Source organism: Bidens hawaiensis, unplaced genomic scaffold (assembly GCF_021521415.1).
Source record: "Bidens hawaiensis isolate Kalapana, Puna unplaced genomic scaffold, B.hawaiensis_p1.1 tig00005162_1, whole genome shotgun sequence".
Classification (NCBI taxonomy): domain Eukaryota; kingdom Viridiplantae; phylum Streptophyta; class Magnoliopsida; order Asterales; family Asteraceae; genus Bidens; species Bidens hawaiensis.
The window spans coordinates 401,558-423,730 of record NW_027491330.1 but is presented as its reverse complement, the minus strand read 5'-3'; the positions used below and the strand labels follow the sequence as shown (position 1 = coordinate 423,730).

Below are 22,173 nucleotides of genomic sequence, written 5' to 3'. Positions count from 1 at the left end.
ATTATCATGATGATGTAAGATCATCAGTATGATTGATAATTGTGATAATAAAGTGGGCCCCATTCATTTGTATGGTGGTATTGTCTGTGCATAAATTATTATTATTATTGCTTGTTTGTTTCTTTCTGGTTTTTGGGTTGTGTAATTAAATCTGTTTTTGTTTAGATAAAAAGATTGAAATTGTTAACTATGGTATTAATATTATTAATCAATGGTGTATGTATGTCTCTTATGATGCATGGATTGTAGTACTAGTACAACTTTAATTGCATAAAGTACATTTAACATCATGTCGTGAGAAAGTGAGAGATGATTCAACTGTGTCTGTGGGTACCTCTTTGCACACAGGGGTAGTTTGGTAATTGCAATATCATAACAAATGGTGGTGGTCAAGTATGTTGTCTATGTATAAATTGTCACAATCAGTCAAGTTTTCAAAACCTTTTGAGTATATTCTGAATTATTCATAATTAAAGCATCAAATTATCTTCAACATTTGTGGATTTAATCTTCACTTTGAATGTATGGTGATTTGTTATACCAACATTTATACATTTTGAATGTCTGGTTCAAAGTTAATTGTCACAATTCTTGATTCTATGGGGTATTAAGCGAGTTGTATTATTTTGATTCGCCAAATATTATGAACTTGGGTGAGCATAGGTGTTGTCCTTCTCGGATATAAGTCAAAACTCGACTGGTGTTTGGTTTCGGTTCCAGACTGTTAGATTACATGGGACGATGGTTTGTCTAGCTCGATCAATTCAAGCTTATTTTTGTCAACAAGTCTGATAAAGTTCGGAGTAAAACAAGACGATGTTACTCATTAAAACTTTATATAGCAAAATTTTGTGTAATGTATTATTTGCGAAAGAAAAAAAACAAATATCAAGTTTTAATAAAACGGATTATTTTCAAATAATTCGATTATTGTGGTTCGATTTTTTCGATGCTCGTAGACAACATGTCAAAATCTTGGAGAGACCAAGGCTCAACAACGGTTGGTTTTTGTCCTATGGTTTTGTCTTGTATTTTTAACCAATTAATGTCATTTGGTTTTATTTGAATAGTTATTATTTAGTTCAGACACAATGAAGTAAACGTGAACTGCAACATTTAGTAACAAAGCAAATTTGGATTTTGTTTTGGTTTCATTGAATACATTGAACCTGTTTTTGTCCATTTCACTGCCTTTCTTTACTACCGTACTACTCTGTTACTACTTCAATATAAAAAACTAATATGAAAATATCTCGGGTTAGGCGAGCCGTGAATAGTTTTCGGCCCCCAAAACCCAAAGCTTTGTTTTTAGTATAATCGGATTTGTTATTTAAAAGAGGGTTGCGGCGCAGCATGTTGCCCGATTACCTGCCACTTCATTGTATTTTTTAGGTAAATAATTTGGAATTATAAGAAAACATTTGTTCAATGTATCTACACGGCAGTTTCAAGTTAGATATGTTTTTTCTCTTTTGTAGCCATGAAATATGTGAGACTATTTGACCTTTCTACGTTATATTCGTTATATTCATGTATCATCATAAATATCTTATAATATACAAATCTTATACACCTTTAATTCCATTTATTAATATGTGGAAGTTTGTCCAACATCTAATTTTCATACATTTAATTTAATTTTTTGAGAAAATGTCAGTTTTGTACATTTTTTAATATTTGTGATAATACATGAACATCGAATACGTACATAAAGTCTATTCGAGTATTTCATGACTATTTATATAAATATTAACATGTAGATATCTATGAAAATAATAATTGTTGTGATTTGCTATAATTAATGTTATTCCAGGTACAACCCTGAAATTAATTTTTATGTTTGTTGATTTTTGTAAGTAGTGAATATTGATTAGATAGAACAGTATGACAAGTTGGCGATAGTCAAGTTGCCATCTTTCTTTGTCTTTAAATATTAAAAGAAGAAAAGATAAAAACAACACTGCTCATGTTCATGTGTCATCACACCACTTGAATTTTATAACCTTTAGTCATGAAGTTCTAATAATGTTTTATCCTTTTGTTAAGTTTTATAAATTGCAAGTATTTCAAATAAGTTTTTATCTTTATTTCAAACCAAATGATAAAATATTTTTTTACCTGATCATAATTTCTCATGAACTTAGTTCCACCATTAGCGATAGTCCGTAACCGGTGATTAGAATTCGATAAAAATTAAGATTAAGATCGATAAATGGTTGGTTGTTTCAAGTTCCAGTCGATGGGTTTCGAGGTTAAATCATTCTAAACTGGTTGGACATCTAGATTCATTTCTTTTTCATAACTTCTTCATGTTGACATGTTAACCTGTTTAGTTTTTATATATACCTTATATTGTTTTTCTTATACAACTGATCATTTCATTTCTCATAATACATTTATGTTGACCTATTGACCCGTTTTATTTCTATATATATTTTATATCGTTTTCTTAAAGAAATTGACATGCTAACTGTAATAAACTCCTTAAAATAGTAACTATGACTCGTTAGCATGTTTCTTTTTAATCAATTGGACTTGACAACCTGTAAGCAGTCTAGTTTTTGCCTCTAACGTAATCTTTAATTATTCGCTTTAAATGGCACCCTTCATTAATGACATCCCCACAAAGTTGTTGTCCTGTTGTTAAAGTGGTTAAGTCACTTTCGCTAGGTCTCGGTTACGTAAGCTTTTTTCCTTTAAACTTGGACCAGTCTAGACCGAAGTTGAATTCTCCAAAGCGATTATGTGACTGATAATTGTTGGAAATCAGGCTCAAGAACACAATATTTGATCTCAACCAAGATCGACTATTTCTCTGTTTTATTATAATTATTGACTCTTACAAATAACATAAACCCTAACCATCTATTTATACTAAACTAACAACTTGCAAAACAAGACAACTCATTCTAGAAACTATATAACTAACTTATTCTTACCATACTAAATAAATGTATCAAAATAAACTTACTAAAATTCTTTCACTTAGCCCCTTCAACTTTCTTGATGAATCATTTCAAAATTAACTTTCAATAATAATAATGTCATCGGGTTAGTTCCAGGCTTCAAAACACTGATTTTTGCGCCCTTAACGATTATCTAGTAGCGGTGTAAACGAGCCGTGCTCGATCTGCTTGTTTGATGCCCTCATCCAAAGCTAAACATGATTTTGTATATAATTTATATTTTAGTTACTTTTATCATGATTTTATATTGTTCTTTTATACAATATATAACTATTATGGTAAATAACAATCATGTTTTTACATTTCTAAATGAAGTTCAAGTTTATTTATTAAACAAGCTTATACTTAAGCTCGAGCTCGTTGAAGCTTGAGTCGATATCATTTTACAACGAACCAACCTACATTAGCTCACAGCCTCATAATCAGTTTGGCCCACCTATGTCTACAAGGCCACCAGCATGGGCTTTGGGTGGTGAATATGCTTTTAAAATGTAATTGGGCTTTCTAGATACTAGATAGTACCAGCAGTACGGCATACGGGCATGGAGACCAAACGAAAGCCGAAGCTGGTCAACTGAGCCCAAATAGTGTTTACCAAGTCAACAGGCATTGCACGTGCGACCCACGTTCACGAAACACAATGCTATGTTCTTTTTCTTTCTTTTTGTATTTTTTTTTTATTTCTTAGATCTATGAGCATAACGACGACAATTATAAATTTAGGTGTCGGTAATGTACTTTCTTGGACCATTTTTATTTATTTATATCAATAAACTATAAACTGTGATTCCGTCTTCATTAAATATTGTTATGTTAATTAAATCTAGATGACATAAACAGAGTTTAACTATTAAAATTTAAAACCGGTCAAGACTAAAATATACGTGACACACCGAGTACTAACTAAAATGAACCAATCAGATTTGATCGACTTATTGTATTAGATTATTATGTTATGTCAGAAAAAAATAGCAGTTTATTTTCTAGTCCAGTGATATAATGGTGATAAAAAATTGTTTAGATTTTAAGATCTCAGGTTCAAAACCCGAAACATTGGGTTTTTTCAAAAGTAATGAGTTTTCTCTTTGTTTTTGAGTGAATCAAGTATAAAATGTAAAAATCAACATGATATTTATATAGTCAAGTATATAGTTTACAAACACTATTCAAGGAAAAAAATTGTGAGTAAAAAGTATTGTTAACTTTTTAGAAATTCAAACCTTCTGGATTTGTTATATTTTTCATCCCTTTTTCTTAAATCAACTGTAACTTTCCCCTTTTTCTATTATTAATTTCTATTTCTTATATACTTTTGAATTGTATTTATACATAATTTCTATCTTCTTATTTTTTTTTTATTATTCTTGCCTTGTTTTTTTAATAAACTAAAGATAAAATATTAAAATACTAAAGTAAAGCACATTGGCATTTTTTGGGGGAGAAAGTTTGATTTATATCGTCTCTTTTATATATATATATATATATATATATATATATATATATATAGAAAATAGTATTTTGATCGTGTTAATAAAATCAAGTTTATATATAACTATAAAACTTTGGAGACTGATTGTATGGTTAAGCATGTTTCAAAGTTAATTGATCAGCAAGTTATTTTGAAAAGTATGACTGCGACTATGTGTAACCGCTTCGTTCCAAGAAAAGTGAATATATGGACTTGGAGAAATATGCTTACTTGTATTCCTACCAAAGTTAATTTGAGTATCAAATAGGGATGACAATGAAACCCGAACCTGATGGGAAAACCCGAAACCCGACATATATGGGACGGGTAATACCCGACCCGTTAGGGTTTGGGACGGGTTTGGAATTTGTTTTGAAATTTTTTGCGGGTTTGGGACGGGTTTGGGATTTCTAATATACCCAATTACCCGACCCGATTACCCGATAACATAAACCTATTTACCCGATTATGTACCCGATATAACTTATTATATTATATATATGCTATATTCCAAATATATTATATGTCGAAATTTGTTTATGTCAATTATTTGAGATATTTTATCTTTATGTTAACAATCTTTGTAATCGACAAGTTATATTTTGTCAAAACCCGGCGGGTTTTGAGTCGGATATACCCTACGGGTATTTTCTTAAAACCCGATAAGAAAGCCGAAACCCGATGGGAATACCCGAAACCCGATGGGTAATTACCCGATTAAAACCCGATGGGTTTGGGACGGGTTTGGGACAGACTTTAATAACCGGGTATGGGTTTGGGAATACCTAAACCCGAACCAAACCCGACCCATTGCCATCCCTAGTATCAAAGGAATAAATATTCCTTCAATCATTTGCTCATTTGCTCAGTTTGTTCCCAATGGTATAAAGACGATTGATCATTTGTTCGCTAAGTGTGAGGTAGTGAGTTCGGTTTGAAGGTCGATGTCTAGGTGATTAGAGATGACTTTCCCGAATGATATAGTTATTTTTTGGATGAATACAAGTGGTTTTAAAATAGAAGGATGGGTATCGGAAGCTATTATTATGACTACTTGATCGGTTTTGTGGAGATACATAAATAAAAGTATAATCTGCTTAGGTTTGAAGAAACACGATTTTATTTTCGATGATATTGTTAATTATTTTTCCCTTCAGCTTTCTTCTTGTAGGCGTTTTAAAGTTTGAATTGGTTTTTTTTTTAGTATCCAATTAAATAATTTACTATAAAACGATTACAATAAAGTGGCAGGCAAACGGGCAACAAGCTGCGCCGCAATCCCCTTTTGAACAGCAAAGCCAATCCTGCTAAAAACGAAGCTTTGAGACCTAGAAGCTGAAGAGGTTCCGTGTACGACGCGCTGAACCCTACTCAAAAATTTCACAGCCTCTGGAGCCAGAAAACCAAATGTATCAAAGGCAAATGGTAGAAAGACATGTTGATTATCTAAACAAGCTTTCTCGTGTTTAACAACTTTGCCCGATTCAGCCTTCAACGCAGCCTGACCCACAACAAACCCACGGTCCCTGAGCCCAACAAGAGGAGACACTCCTGTAAGATCCACACAAGCGTGTTTCCCCCCTGCTCACCCGAACACAAGAATAATTGGTTTCGTAATTTGTTTTATAAACCTGGTGTTTGTTGTTGTAATTTTAGTGGTTGCCGCCCCCTTTTAGGGTCTCGCTAAAAGGTTTTAGTATAAGTCCAAATTTGTCTAAAAAGAAAAAGAAAATCCAATTTATCAACTCTTTTTTAAAAGTAAAGGAGATAAAAAAGTGAACTTGCAATTCAAGAAAATACTTATCGACAACCAATCTTGAAGGTAAAACTATTCAAAATAAATCATTCAATTTCCATGTCAGGATCTTTGTGGATCAAGCGTAGAGTTATTTCATAAGTGATTCATACATTATCATTCTTTTATATATATATATATATATATATATATATATATTAAATAAACTTTACATAATCACCTTCACACCCTATCGCTTTTCCTCTATCATCAAAACTAAAATCAACTAATATATTAAAAAAAAAGCGCTCTTTCACACACTCACATACCAAAATTTTCCGTAAACATTTTATACCAGAAAGCCCACTATGCCCTCTCTTTTTCTCCAAATAATGTTTCTTTAACGCGCCATTCCCTCTCTACTAAAAATCCCTCTAAAAACTAACCATATGTTATAATATTAGCCCTAACTATAACAAGCTTAATATGAGACTTGGAGTTAACAAGAAACAATGGAATAAGGAAAATATAAGAATATGAATTTTTACTGATGCCTTAAATCTATCAAGATACATGGTATTTATAATATCAAAAGAACTGTTCCATATACTATTGGGAGGAGGGGACAAGAGTTAATAATTGGTGACAATAATGAAAATGTGTCATACACACAAAAGTGTCGGTGTTCATAACACAAAAGTGTCGGTGTTCATAACACTCCCCCTTGGATGAAACATTTTCAAACTTCGCTGCCTCATTAAAAACCTTGCTAAAGGAAAACCCAATGGGAAAAAACTTTAGCTAAGGGAAAAAGAGTGCAGTATATAGCTCCCCATCAAATTGCAGGTCGTTACATTGTTCGTACATGGCGCATGCCAATATCATGAACATGTTTCCTGAATGTTGCTGTGGGAAGTGCTTTGTGAAAAGATCAGCTGAGTTGTTGCTGGACTGGACATATCTCATTTCAACCTGATTGTCTTTAATAAGGTCTCGAGTATACTCAAAGTATCTTGGTGGTATATGCTTTGTTCTGTCACTTTTGATATATCCTTCCTTCATTTGCGAGACACAAGCTGCATTATCTTCATAGATAGGAGTTGGAATTCGATCTTTCTCTAGTCCACAAGAAATCAATATGTGTCGTGACATAGATCTTAACCATACACATTCTCTTGAAGCTTCATGCAATGCAATGACTTCAGCATGATTTGAAGATGTTGCAATGAGTGTTTGTTTCTGAGAACGCCATGAAATCGCAGTTCCTCTATTCTTAAATACGTATCCAGTTTGAGATTTTGCTTTATGGGGATCAGATAAATAACCTGCATCTGCATAACCAACTAACCCTTCTTTTGAATCGTTAGGATAAAATAAACCTAAATCAACAGTTCCTTTTAAATACCGAAAAATATGTTTAATGCCATTCCAATGTCTTTTAGTAGGGGATGAACTGAATCTTGCCAATAAATTAACTGCAAAAGAAATGTCAGGTCTTGTACAGTTAGTAAGATACATAAGTGCTCCAATTGCACTGAGGTATGGTACTTCGGGACCAAGAATCTCTTCATTATCTTCGCAAGGACGAAATGGATCATTGTCAACATTGAGTGATCTAACAACCATCGGTGTGCTTAAAGGATTTGCTTTGTCCATATTGAAACGTTTTAAGAGTTTCTCAGTATAAGTTGACTGATGCACAAGTATCCCATTATGCATATGCTCAATTTATAAACCAAGACAATATTTGGTTTTTCCAAGATCTTTCATTTCGAATTCTTTCTTTAAAAGAGCAATTGCTTCATTAATTTCTTTTTGTGTCCCAATTAAATTTAGATCGTCAACATACACAGCTATGATCACTTATCCTGATGTTGTCTTCTTGATGAAGACACATGGACAAATAAGATTATTTGTGTATCCTTTGCTTATCAAATAATCACTCAAACGATTGTACCACATCCTTCCAGATTGTTTCAGTCCATACAAGGATCTTTGTAATTTGATAGAATACATTTCCTTAGGCTTTGAGCTTATTGCATCGGGGAGTTTAAATCCTTCGGGAATTTTCATATAGATGTCACTATCTAGTGATTCATACAAGTAAGCTGTGACAACATCCATAAGGCGCATCTCTAAATTTTTAGAGACTGCTAAGCTGATTAAATATCTAAACGTAATAGCATCCATGACAGGAGAATACGTTTCTTCATAGTCAATTCCTGGCCTCTGAGAAAAACCTTAAGCTACAAGTCTTGCTTTATATCTTGTAACTTCATTTTTCTCATTTCGTTTTCTCACAAAAACCCATTTATATCCTACAGGTTTCATTGACTTTGGTGTAATGACAATAGGTCCAAAAACCTTTCGATTGTTTAGTGAGTTTAATTCAGCTTGCATAGCATCTTTCCATTTGTTCCAATCTTGTCGATTTTTACAATCATCTACAGATTTTTGTTCAGGGTCATCATTTTCTTCCATGATATCGCTTGCCACAGAATAAGAAAATATATCATCAATATTTTCCATTTCATCTCGATCCCACATTATATGTGATTTACCATAGTTTATTGACAATTCTTTATTGGAATCATTTATTTCTTCATGAGGAAATGTTATATCATTTATTATTTCCTGAGGGAAGGTTTTGTCAATCATTCCTTCCTTAGGGTCAGTATCCTTCTCAGAACCCTTTCTTTTTCGAGGATTTTTATCCTTTGAACCGATTGGCCTTCCACGTTTTAAACGTTTTTGAGATTCATGAGGTGCATTATTATGGTTTTGCTTGTTTGGAATCTCAACTCGAGCTGGAGCATTAGCAGCTGGTATATGAGATTTAGTGACTCTGTTTATATCAGTAAATGCATCAGGTAACTGATTTGCAATTTCTTGTAGATGTATTATTTTTTGAACCTCTGTCTCACTTTGTTTTGATCTTGGGTCTAGGTGTAACAATTATGGCACACACCATGATATATCTCTTTCTTGCTTTTTCATTTCTCTCCCTAATTTCGGGAACATTGTCTCGTTAAAATGACAATCAGCAAAACGTGCTGTAAATACATCACCTGTTAAAGGTTCAAGGTATCTTATGATGGAAGATGTTTCATATCCAACATATATTCCCAACCTTCTTTGGGGACCCATTTTTGTGCGTTGTGGTGGTGCAATAGGAACATACACAGCACAACCAAAAATTCTAAGATGAGAGATATTTGGCTCATTTCCAGAAACAAGTTGTGTGGGAGAGTATTTATGATTTGCACTTGGTCTCACGCGGATTAATGATCCAGCATGCATAATTGCATGACCCCAAATAGAAACAGGGAGTTTTGTTCTCATTATTAATGGTCTAGCTATTAGCTGTAGGCGTTTGATCAACGACTCGGCTAAGCCATTTTGTGTGTGTACATGAGCAACAGGGTGTTCTACAACAATCCCCACAGACATGCAATAATCATCAAAAGCATGTGATGTAAATTCTCCCGCATTATCAAGCCTTACTCTTTTAATGGTATAATCCGGAAAATGTGCACGTAATTTGATAATTTGAGCAAGAAATTTTGCAAAAGCAACATTACGAGTCGATAATAAAGAGATATTAGACCATCTGCTAGATGCGTCTATTAAGACCATGAAGTATCTAAATGGTCCACATGGTGGATGAATTGGTCCACATATGTCACCTTGAATTCTTTCAAGAAACATTGGTGTTTCTTTATCGACTTTTAATGGCGAAGGCCTTGTAATTAATTTTCCAATAGAACAAGATGTACATTGAGGCATTTTCTCTATTTTATGGATCTTTTGACCTTTCAGTGGATGCCCATGTGTATTTTCAATGATCCTTTTCATCATTGTGGATCCTGGATGGCCTAATCTGTTATGCCATAAGTTTATGATACCAGAATCGCAACAATTTTCTTTGACTGCCATATGTGCTTGAGGCACATTTATATATGTATAATGCAAACTAGAATGGAGCATTGGCAATTTTTCCAATATTTGATCTTTGCTTATGATATGCAAATATTTTTCATTACTAACAGTCCTTGACTGAGTATCATATCCATTATGATATATGTTTCTGAAACTCAACAAATTTCTTGTTGATTTTGGGGAAAATAAAGCATTTTCTATTTTGAGCTTTGTACCATTTGGTAATGCTAAATTAGCTTTTCCCACTCCTTCTATCAAGTTTGTAGGACCTGATATTGTATTGATGATCCCTTTTGTTGGTTTCAGTTTATAAAAATATTTTTTAGATCTAAGTATAGTATGCGTGGCTCCACTATCCGCTATACATATATCTTCTTCATTTGTTTGATCTTGTGCTCCGGTGATTTTCATTTTAAATCTTGAAAAATATTAAGAAAGAAAAAATAAGTGTATAACGAAGACATATGATATTTTAATAAGAACTTTATTTAATTGAAACACAAGTAGTACATGAAAGAGGAACTACATAATTAAAGATAATGAGAACACACTTAATAACTGCATCTAATTATAGTAGTCAAGCAACTTTGTTTCAAAGTTCTACCCCAAAGTCTACAACGCTCAGCTCAGCATTGATATTATTAAAGTTATCAACATGGTTCACTTCTTTCTCTTTTCCTTTTAGAGAGGCTTGGTACAGTTCACACAGATGTGGAGCTGTGCGACAAGCCTTTGCCCAGTGGTTTGTACTTCCACATCTAAAACATGAAGTGCCATTGTTTTCGGACCTACCAGCTTCATTCCATTTATTTTGGTGGTTGGAATTGGTATTGTGTGGGACATGATAATTATTGGCTCTCTGGTTACGACCACGACCACGGCCACGACCACGACCGTAAGAGTTATTGTTCCATTTGAATGGATGCTTACGATCATTAAAATGCCTTTTGTCAAAATGACCACGTCCACGTCCTCGGCCTCGTCCTCGACTTTGTTCCCATTTATGATCAGAATTTTTATGAGAACTTTTGTGAGCAACATGTGCTTCTGGTATGGCTAATGAACCCGTGGGACGAGATTGATGATTTTTCATCAATAATTCATTATTTTTTTCTGCTACAAGGAGTAATGCATTTAGATCAGAGTATCTCTTAAAATTCTGCAAACGATAATGTGTTTGCAAGTTTATATTTGATGCATGAAACGTGGAGAAAGTTTTCTCTAACTTTTCTTCCTCTGTTACGGGATACCCACAAAATTCTAGCTTTGAACAAATTCGGTATAAAGCAGAGGTGTAATCATTTACCCTCTTAAAATCTTGGAACCTAAGACTGTTCCATTCATCTCTAGAAGTAGGAAGTAAAACTTCCTTTAGATGACCGAATCTGCTTTTCAAATCTTCCCATATCATATATGGGTTATCATAATTAAAATACTCATGCTGTAGTAATTCATCAATATGTTTATGGATGAAAACATCAGCTCTTGCTTTATCCTGGTCAGAGCAATCATTGTATTCTTGGATTGCGTCTAACACATCCATAGATTTTAAATGTCTTTTGACATTTGCTGTCCAAGACATATAATTTTCTCCAGAAATGTTGAGTGCAAGGAATTCGAGTTTTGCTATATTTGACATTTTGTTGCTTTGTGTCTATTACCTTTCTTGGTTAGGATATAAGCGGCTCGTGCTGATAACGTGTTATAATATTAGCCCTAACTATAACAAGCTTAATATGAGACTTGGAGTTAACAAGAAACAATGGAATAAGGAAAATATAAGAATATGAATTTTTACTGATGCCTTAAATCTATCAAGATACATGGTATTTATAATATCAAAAGAACTGTTCCATATACTATTGGGAGGAGGGGACAAGAGTTAATAATTGGTGACAATAATGAAAATGTGTCATACACACAAAAGTGTCGGTGTTCATAACACCATATACCTTTTAACGTTTTTCTCTATCTTAAAACAAAAAACTTACACACCTATCTAACATACTTTTAATTCTATTTCACATTGCACGTTGCAACTCAAACCTTCGATCTTTAGAGGAGTGACACCAATCACCTCCCTAAACCCCATAAGGCTAAATGTCCTTCGGTTAACGTTTTTCTAATTCTTTTTTGTATAGCCAACGAATTCTTCAAATCAGCTACCGATAAAATTCATCACATCAGAATACACTCACTCGCCTTCAAACCGAAAAAAACTCTCACTTAAAGGCAATGTCCATAAACACTCACCCGAATGTATAAAATTATTATTCATTATTATAATCAAAGCTTAACTATTCTGAACATTACAATTATTATATTACTACAAAATAACAATATATTTAATAATTATTATTTTTTTATTACAAGTTACAAGTAAGTAGCACAAAGAGCATCCACAACGGGGTGGGCTGCCTGAGGTCCGAATCCAGTTGGCACGCGACGGACTGAGATAAACCGGACTTCACCATTGTAGCGCCAAAGTTCGTTTAATACGTCCGGCTCTGCAAACGTGAGAAGAACGGATAGATGTGGGCCCATTTATATATTAATTAACAATCGAGATCTATGGAACCCATCAAAATCTATTTCAACTTCCAGGTTTTTGTTGGTTGCAGTTTGAAACCCATCAAGATCTATTTCAACTTCCAGATCTATGGAACCCATCAAGATCTATTAACCGTGTTTTGTTGGTTGCAGTTTGAATCAATAGGAAGAAAAAAAGGACTGGGTGCTGTGTGGTTTCATTAGATGACGACGGACGGTTTCATTTTTGATGGCATCTCATATCTAGAATGAAAGAAAGGAAAAGAGAAGAAGATAAAAAGAGGTAATGGGGCGGTGGGTGTTGTGGGGTTACTATTAATTACGGGATTTTTTTTTATTTATAAACAAAATTCATTAGTTGGTTAACATAATAATTTAGTAGGTGATTAAAATTAAGTGGTTAATATAATAATTAAATATATAATAAAAGTACTTTTACTTGATTAAATATAAATTTGTATGTTATGATGTGTCGGTTTGTAGTGGTTTGTTGTTGCGGAAAAAAGTGAGGTTTTTTAAAAAAAGTTTTGAAAACTGATGTGGCTGTGATTCTGCCGGTTTGTTAGAGTTTGTTGGCGCGGATTTTTCACTTTCTTCTGACGATATTCCACCCGCCATCCATCCATCACCTGCTTGCAATCAACCAAACCAAACCAAACCCATATTCCCAAATCCCATCTACACTTCATCAAATCTCAAGCTACACACTTGTTCGATCTAATTCCTCAATTGGGTATTCAATTCACTCCATTTCTGACATGGGTTTGTCTTCAAATTAGCTAATTTCTTCACTATTCTCACAATCAAGAAGCTTTCTTTAATAATGTCTTGGAATAACAGAGCTGGGTCTGAATTCAATTCAAGAAGATTGGTGTCAAAGCAACTGACTTTGTTCTTGTGTGCTGGTTGTTTCTTTGACGGAATGCTCTTCACCGACTGGTTTTATTATTATTATTATTATTCATTTATTTTTTTTAGTTTTTTTTAATTGACCCCACACACTAATTTATAAAGAAATTGGGGGGTTTTAGTGGAATAATTAGGTAGTGATTTGTTGCTTTTTGACTATCTTTTTTTATGTGTTTTGTTGATCTGTGACATGGGTTTGGTTTTCTTGGAGTTTATATGATTATTAGAAGTTTAGAACATTATGAATCTTGTGAATCTTGCTGATCCTGATGTGGGTTTGGATGGATTTTAAGTTTCTTGAAGAGTTGAGTATTAAAGTTTGTGACTTTTAGTGATCTTGATGTTGCTTTGGAGGGTTTAGTGATGTTAAAGTTGATATTTTTTTTATAACATTATGAATCTTGATAAGGGTTTGGATGAACTTGGGGTTTCTTGAAGAGTTGGTTATTAAAGTTTGTAACTTTTAGTGATCTTGATATGTGTTTGGAGGATTTAGTGCTCTTAAGAGCTGATATGTTTTCTTGAAATTTTTGAATCTTGAGAATTTTACTGATCTTGATATGGGTTTGGACCGCTTTTAAAGTTTCCGAAAATACCCTTCATTTTCTCTATGAAGGATGATTATAGGTTGCATAACATACGTGGAAGAAAGTTGAATATAATTGTATAATATTTAGTTACTTATGAATTAGTCTTAACAAATACCTTAAATGACTAAATGTTTGTTTGGTTTTCTTTATGTTGATAGAGTGTGGACAGATGTTGAAGATAAAGGCCTACCATTACAAACCGAAATTAAAGATGAACAAATTCAATTAGTTGCAGATAATTGTGACCCAAAAATTGTGAGTAACAAAGCTCGTAAACACATTAATTTTTTATATTTTTAATAATGATATTAAATCACTTTTTGGGATTTTATGTTCTCTTTAGAAGGATGTGACGAGGGATCCAAAAGATATTATCCGTGAAGTTTCTAAAACACATAATGCCGTACAGTAAGTTTCGTTTTCCATATTGAATCCATGATTAATATGTTTGACTTTGGAAAGTTGACTTTTTTCTTGATGATTTCATGGATGTAGGACATTGGATAAAACAATTTCAAACTTGGAGATGGAGTTAGCTGCAGCAAGAGCATTGCAAGATTCTATATTAACAGGCTCTCCTATATCTGACGATTTGGTGCTACCAGAGCCCGTTAAGAAAAGAAAATATTTAATGGTTGTCGGGATTAATACGGCTTTTAGCAGCCGCAAGAGAAGAGACTCTGTACGGGCTACTTGGATGCCTCAAGGTTATTCTTTTAGCTTGATGTGTTTGACCAGTTAGAGATAAAACATGTTTGGGTCAAAACATGTCAATTTGGTTTGAGTTGAAATCGCATTGGGCAACTGGGCAATGTGGGCTGGCCGAAAACACTTTTTTCCAAAATTTGTTAATTTTTTATAAATAGTTAAGTGTCAATAAACTTTTGGCAAACTTCGGCCCATCTGACTTGTGTCCCTTTAAGATAATCTTTCTAGCTTGACCTGTTTGACCCTTCAGAGATAAAACATGTTCGGGCGATAACATGTCATTTTGGTTCTAGTCAAAACTGCACGGGGGCAAGGAGGGTTGAACCAAAACACGTTTTGTCCAAAATTGAAAGAATAAAATTATAAATAGTTAATGTCAGTTATGATGTAAGATGTATGTTATTTTAGCTTGATTTATTTTTTTTTTTAATTTGGTAATCTATAAAGTTTTATGCATTGAAAATGCACCATGGTCAGCTTCGACCCGTTTGACTTGTTTATCCCATTTCATCACTCTCCTTGTAACTTTTTTTTTTCTTTTGACTTGTTAGAGAAAAAAATATAGTCTAATTGACCCGTTAAAACTTATAAGTACGTGAGTTGAAATTCTTTATAGACTAAAAGTGAAATAATCTTTATCCCGTTCAAATCTTGAATTTCTTTATGTTTTACAACTTCCAGGTGAGAAACTAAGGAAGTTGGAGGAAGAGAAGGGTATCATTATGCGATTTGTCATAGGTCACGGGTAAGCATTGCCTATTTCACCATTTTCTTGTTATGCATTAACTTAAACATGCTGATCATGTTGACCTTTGACTTTATTATTGCAGTGCTACATCTGGTGGTATACTTGATCGAGCTATTGAAGCAGAAGACAGAAAGCATGGAGATTTCTTGAGATTGGTAAATAAAATACAATCTTTATGTTATCGGTTATGAATCTTGATCTAAAATTTCTTGTTGACATAAATGGTTGTATGCTTAACAGGAGCATGTTGAAGGGTACCTTGAATTATCAGCTAAAACGAAAACATATTTTACCACTGCGGTTGCTTTATGGGATGCCGATTTCTATGTCAAGGTTGATGATGATGTGCGTGTAAATACAGGTATAATTATTATACAAACCCATTTCCGTTTTATGTTTAATCTTAATAAAATTTGAAAACCTTGCGAAAGTGGCTTTGGGTTGAATAACCCTGACCCGACCTGTTTTGACATGTAATAACATTTTTTCAGGTACACTCGGAGCAACCTTAGCCAAGCATCGGTCAAACCCTCGTGTATACATCGGATGCATGAAATCTGGACCCGTACTTGCCCACAAGTAAGCCATTGGTTGACTTTGACCATTGACTTTCTTTTTTTATCTATCATGGGTTGACTTTGACCATTGACCTTTTTGCTAACAGAGGAGTGGAGCCCGCGCACTGGAAATTTGGCGAGGAAGGAAACAAGTATTTCCGACACGCTACTGGTCAGCTCTACGCCATCTCAAAAGATTTAGCCACTTATATATCAATTAACCAGTAAGTATTATTTTAACCACAACTCGTTATTGTTTTAAATTTTTAATCGTCTCAAAGCCTCAAAACTATGAATCTCTTTTAGAAACGTGTTACACAAGTACGTAAACGGAGATGTGTCATTGGGATCATGGTTCATTGGACTTGATGTAGAGCATATAGACGATAGACGTCTATGTTGTGGGACCCCACCAGGTATTTACCAAACATTTTTTCATCCATTTTATTTTTGTAAAAAGCTAATATTATTAATGTGTTATTATAGACTGAGTGGAAGGCTCAAGCAGGGAACATATGTGTGGCTTCATTCGACTGGAGTTGTAGTGGTATTTGTCGGTCAGTTGAGCGGATCAAGGAGGTGCATAGGCGATGTGGAGAAGGTGAAGATGCTCTTTGGACTGTGTCTTACTAATCAACGGTGTTGATCAAAGCAGAGAGTCTATAGCATTTTTTTGTTACACATAATAATTGATTTATATGAAAATGGAAAGTTGGTGGTTAGATGAATGAGGGGTCTGTTATGTTTTAGGTGAAGATGAAGGGCTATTGGTTTCTTTTTTATTTTATGAGTTGATGGTATATATGTTTATTTTTTTGCATACCATAGTGTGTTATATGTGGTAGTAAACAAGGAGATAAATGTGTAATTTGAGTAATTTTTAGTTTCATCAAATTATAAGATGCCTTGGATTTGTGATGTTGTATCTATGACTTTCAGTGCTCTTGAGTTTGTGCAGAAATATGATTTGTACTCAATGTTGTAAAAGTAGGATTATAAGCTACAAGGTATGTCGTCGATGTGAGTTTCTGTAAACCCGCCTAGTTATTAAGAATCGGTCAAATGTGGTCAATCTCAGTTAGAACCACATCTTAGCGGTGAACTTGGACCGATTTTGACTCAAAAAAATAAAACAAAATTCGCATTTCAATAATATTAACGAACAAATATCATTTTTTTTAATTAATGATTAGTAATTTTTAGAATTTTTTATTATTCAAAAATGTATTTCTTTTATTTATATTGATATTCACATATTTTGTTATAAATACTAGCAAACTTATTATGTTTGACATATATATAATATCCAAAAATTAATTTTATCATGTCCGATACTCTACGAGTACACCCAACTCCCCAGTCAGCCTCCTAGGATCCGCCTAGCGACTTTTGCAACTTGCTTGTACTCAATTTACATTTTCTCTTTCATTCCTTTTATATAGTACACTTTCTCTCTCTCATTCCTTTTATAAACATTGACGAAGCTTCATTGAGGCCCGGGGTGGCCCCGCCCCCTGTTTTTGTGCGTTGTAGTGTAAATTTACCCGTTTTCGGCCGAAAATTTTTATACGTATTGTAATTTTAGCTTTTTCCGACCCAAAATTTGAGCCCGTTCCCCCTCGTTTGTGAAATTTTGTATACATTTTGAGCCCCCCTCAGTACAAACTTCGTCACTGTTTATAAAGTTGAAGCAAGTCAACACATGTGTCCCCCCACTCTCCAACATGGCAATTTAAATAATATTTTGACTCTTGTCTATAGTCTAATGCCAAAAATACAACAAAGTAAAATATGTTATGAATCCACCGACGAATTGTGCAAGTTGTATGACACCTTTTTCACAATTGTCTAAATTATGGTCACATGAACACTCCAAGTAAAGATATAATAATTTGAGTTTGTCGGCAATTTCACATTTACGTAGTATAAATAATACTACAATGTAAATGAAATATCATCCCCAGTACACATTCTCATCTTTTCCTTTTATCCTCTTGTTTCTTTGTTCAAATATTACTTCAATAATATTGTTGTAGTTAAGGCTAATATTATAACACGTTATCAGCACGAACCGCTTATATCCTAACCAAGAAAGGTAATAGACACAAAGGTATCTACATAAGCATCATAAACACTTCTTTAATTATGTACATTAGATATATATCTATGCATATACATATACTAACTAATATACTGAGTAATAGCAATAATGTGTATAAACATTGTTATTAAAATTTGATAACTATTTTAGAAGTTATATTTATTTACACTAACAATTCTATTCTTATTATTGTGCATACTAATTATATATATTTTATAAAATAAACTGTATTTAATATCTTATTTATTATCTTACTTTAAAATAATTAATATTATATATTATATACACACACACACAAACGGTAATGTTACCGTTATAAGCGGTAATATAACCGTTGTAAAAGGTTATAAATTTTCACTATAAATAACCAATCATTAACCCCATTTCATTTACAACAAACATTCTTCTTATTAAATTTATCCAAGATAAAATTCTCAAAATGATTCACCCGGTTTTAATGTTGGTCACTATAATGCTTATACTACTTCTCATTCTAATTTTTAATCTCCCATCTGAAGATTTCGGCATTTTCTTTTTCTTTTATATGTTTATAGCTCTACCAATGTATTGTATCTCATTGTTGATTGATATATATGGATTCTAATATTTATCTTATTATTTGCTCTATTATGTTTAGCAACAAAATGTCAAATATAGCAAAACTCGAATTCCCTGCACTCAACATTTCTGGAGAAAATTATATGTCTTGGACAACAAATGTCAAAAGACATTTAAAATCTATGGATGTGTTAGACACAATCCAAGAACACAATGATTGCTCTGACCAGGATAAAGCAAGAGCTGATGTTTTCATCCATAAACATATTGATGAATTACTACAGCATGAGTATTTTAATTATGATAACACATATATGATATGGGAAGATTTGAAAAGCAGATTCGGTCATCTAAAGGAAGTTTTACTTCCTACTTCTAGAGATGAATGGAACAGTCTTAGGTTCCAAGATTTTAAGAGGGTAAATGATTACACCTCTGCTTTATACCGAATTTGTTCAAAGCTAGAATTTTGTGGGTATCCCGTAACAGAGGAAGAAAAGTTAGAGAAAACTTTCTCCACGTTTCATGCATCAAATATAAACTTGCAAACACATTATCGTTTGCAGAATTTTAGGAGATACTCTGATCTAAATGCATTACTCCTTGTAGCAGAGAAAAATAATGAATTATTGATGAAAAATCATCAATCTCGTCCCACGGGTTCATTAGCAATACCAGAAGCACATGTTGCTCACAAAAGTTCTCATAAAAATTCTGATCATAAATGGGAACAAAGTCGAGGACGAGGCCGTGGACGTGGACGTGGTCATTTTGACAAAAGGCATTTTAATGATCGTAAGCATCCATTCAAATGGAACAATAACTCCTACGGTCGTGGTCGTGGCCGTGGTCGTGGTCGTAACCAGAGAGCCAATAATTATCATGTCCCACACAATACCAATTCCAACCACCAAAATAAATGGAATGAAGCTGATAGGTCCGAAAACAATGGCACTTCATAGATGTGGAAGTACAAACCACTGGGCAAAGGCTTGTCGCACAGCTCCACATCTGTGTGAACTGTACCAAGCCTCTCTAAAAGGAAAAGAGAAAGAAGTGAACCATGTTGATAACTTTAATAATATCAATGCTGAGCTGAGCGTTGAAGACTTTGGGGTGGAACTTTGAAACAAAGTTGCTTGACTACTATAATTAGATGCAATTATTAAGTGTGTTCTCATTATCTTTAATTATGTAGTTTCTCTTTCATGCACTACTTGTGTTTCAATTAAATAAAGTTCTTATTAAAATATCATATGTCTTCGTTATACACTTATTTTTTTTTCTTAATATTTTTCAAGATTTAAAATGAAAATCACCGGAGCACAAGATCAAACAAATGAAGAAGATATATGTATAGCGGATAGTGGAGCCACGCATACTATACTTAGATCTAAAAAATATTTTTATAAACTGAAACCAACAAAAGGGATCATCAATACAATATCAGGTCCTACAAACTTGATAGAAGGAGTGGGAAAAGCTAATTTAGCATTACCAAATGGTACAAAACTCAAAATAGAAAATGCTTTATTTTCCCCAAAATCAACAAGAAATTTGTTGAGTTTCAGAAACATATATTATAATGGATATGATACTCAGTCAAGGACTGTTAGTAATGAAAAATATTTGCATATCATAAGCAAAGATCAAATATTGGAAAAATTGCCAATGCTCCATTCTGGTTTGCATTATACATATATAAATGTGCCTCAAGCACATATGGCAATCAAAGAAAATTGTTGCGATTCTGGTATCATAAACTTATGGCATGACAGATTAGGCCATCCAGGATCCACAATGATGAAAAGGATCATTGAAAATACACATGGGCATCCACTGAAAGGTCAAAAGATCCACAAAATAGATAAAATGCCTCAATGTACATCTTGTTCTCTTGGAAAATTAATTACAAGGCCTTCGCCATTAAAAGACGATAAAGAAACACCAATGTTTCTTGAAAGAATTCAAGGTGACATATGTGGACCAATTCATCCACCATGTGGACCATTTAGATACTTCATGGTCTTAATAGACGCATCCAGCAGATGGTCTAATATCTCTTTATTATCGACTCGTAATGTTGCTTTTGCAAAATTTCTTGCTCAAATTATCAAATTACGTGCACATTTTCCGGATTATACCATTAAAAGAGTAAGGCTTGATAATGCGGGAGAATTTACATCACATGCTTTTGATGATTATTGCATGTCTGTGGGGATTGTTGTAGAACACCCTGTTGCTCATGTACACACACAAAATGGCTTAGCCGAGTCGTTGATCAAACGCCTACAGCTAATAGCTAGACCATTAATAATGAGGACAAAACTCCCTGTTTCTATTTGGGGTCATGCAATTATGCATGCTGGATCATTAATCCGCGTGAGATCAAGTGCAAATCATAAATACTCTCCCACACAACTTGTTTCTGGAAATGAGCCAAATATCTCTCATCTTAGAATTTTTGGTTGTGCTGTGTATGTTCCTATTGCACCACCACAACGCACAAAAATGGGTCCCCAAAGAAGGATAGGAATATATGTTGGATATGAAACATCTTCCATCATAAGATACCTTGAACCTTTAACAGGTGATGTATTTACAGCACGTTTTGCTGATTGTCATTTTAACGAGACAATGTTCCCGACATTAGGGGGGAGAAATGAAAAAGCAAGAAAGAGATATATCATGGTGTGTGCCATCATTGTTACACCTAGACCCAAGATCAAAACAAAGTGAGACAGAGGTTCAAAAAATAATACATCTACAAGAAATTGCAAATCAGTTACCTGATGCATTTACTGATATAAACAGGGTCACTAAATCTCATATACCCGCTGCTAATGCTCCAGCTCGAGTTGAGATTCCAAGCAAGCAAAACCATAATAATGCACCTCATGAATCTCAAAAACGTTTAAAACGTGGAAGGCCAATCGGTTCAAAGGATAAAAATCCTCGAAAAAGAAAGGGTTCTGAGAAGGATACTGGCCCTAAGGAAGGAATGATTGACAAAACCTTCCCTCAGGAAAGAATAAATGATATAGCATTTCCTCAGGAAGAAATAAATGATTCCAATAAATAATTGTCAATAAACTATGGTAAATCATATATAATGTGGGATCGAGATGAAATGGAAAATATTGATGATATATTTTCTTATTATGTGGCAAGTGATATCATGGAAGAAAATGATGACCCTGAACCAAAATCTGTAGATGATTGTAAAAATCGACAAGATTGGAACAAATGGAAAGATGCTATGCAAGCTGAATTAAACTCACTAAACAATCGAAAGGTTTTTGGACCTATTGTCATTACACCAAAGTCAATGAAACCTGTAGGAT

General features: G+C 33.6%; 1 pseudogene across 1 annotated transcript; it reads left to right on the top strand.

Annotated features, from left to right (window-relative positions):
- The first annotated feature begins 13,253 nt into the window (after positions 1-13,253).
- LOC143629149 (putative beta-1,3-galactosyltransferase 2) lies at positions 13,254-16,828 on the top strand (annotated as a pseudogene). The gene is made up of 11 exons (XR_013152888.1): positions 13,254-13,597; positions 14,316-14,412; positions 14,504-14,565; positions 14,653-14,864; positions 15,547-15,610; positions 15,696-15,768; positions 15,854-15,974; positions 16,105-16,203; positions 16,280-16,394; positions 16,477-16,586; positions 16,655-16,828. The product of XR_013152888.1 is annotated as a putative beta-1,3-galactosyltransferase 2 (transcript).
- The last annotated feature ends 5,345 nt before the right edge of the window (positions 16,829-22,173 follow it).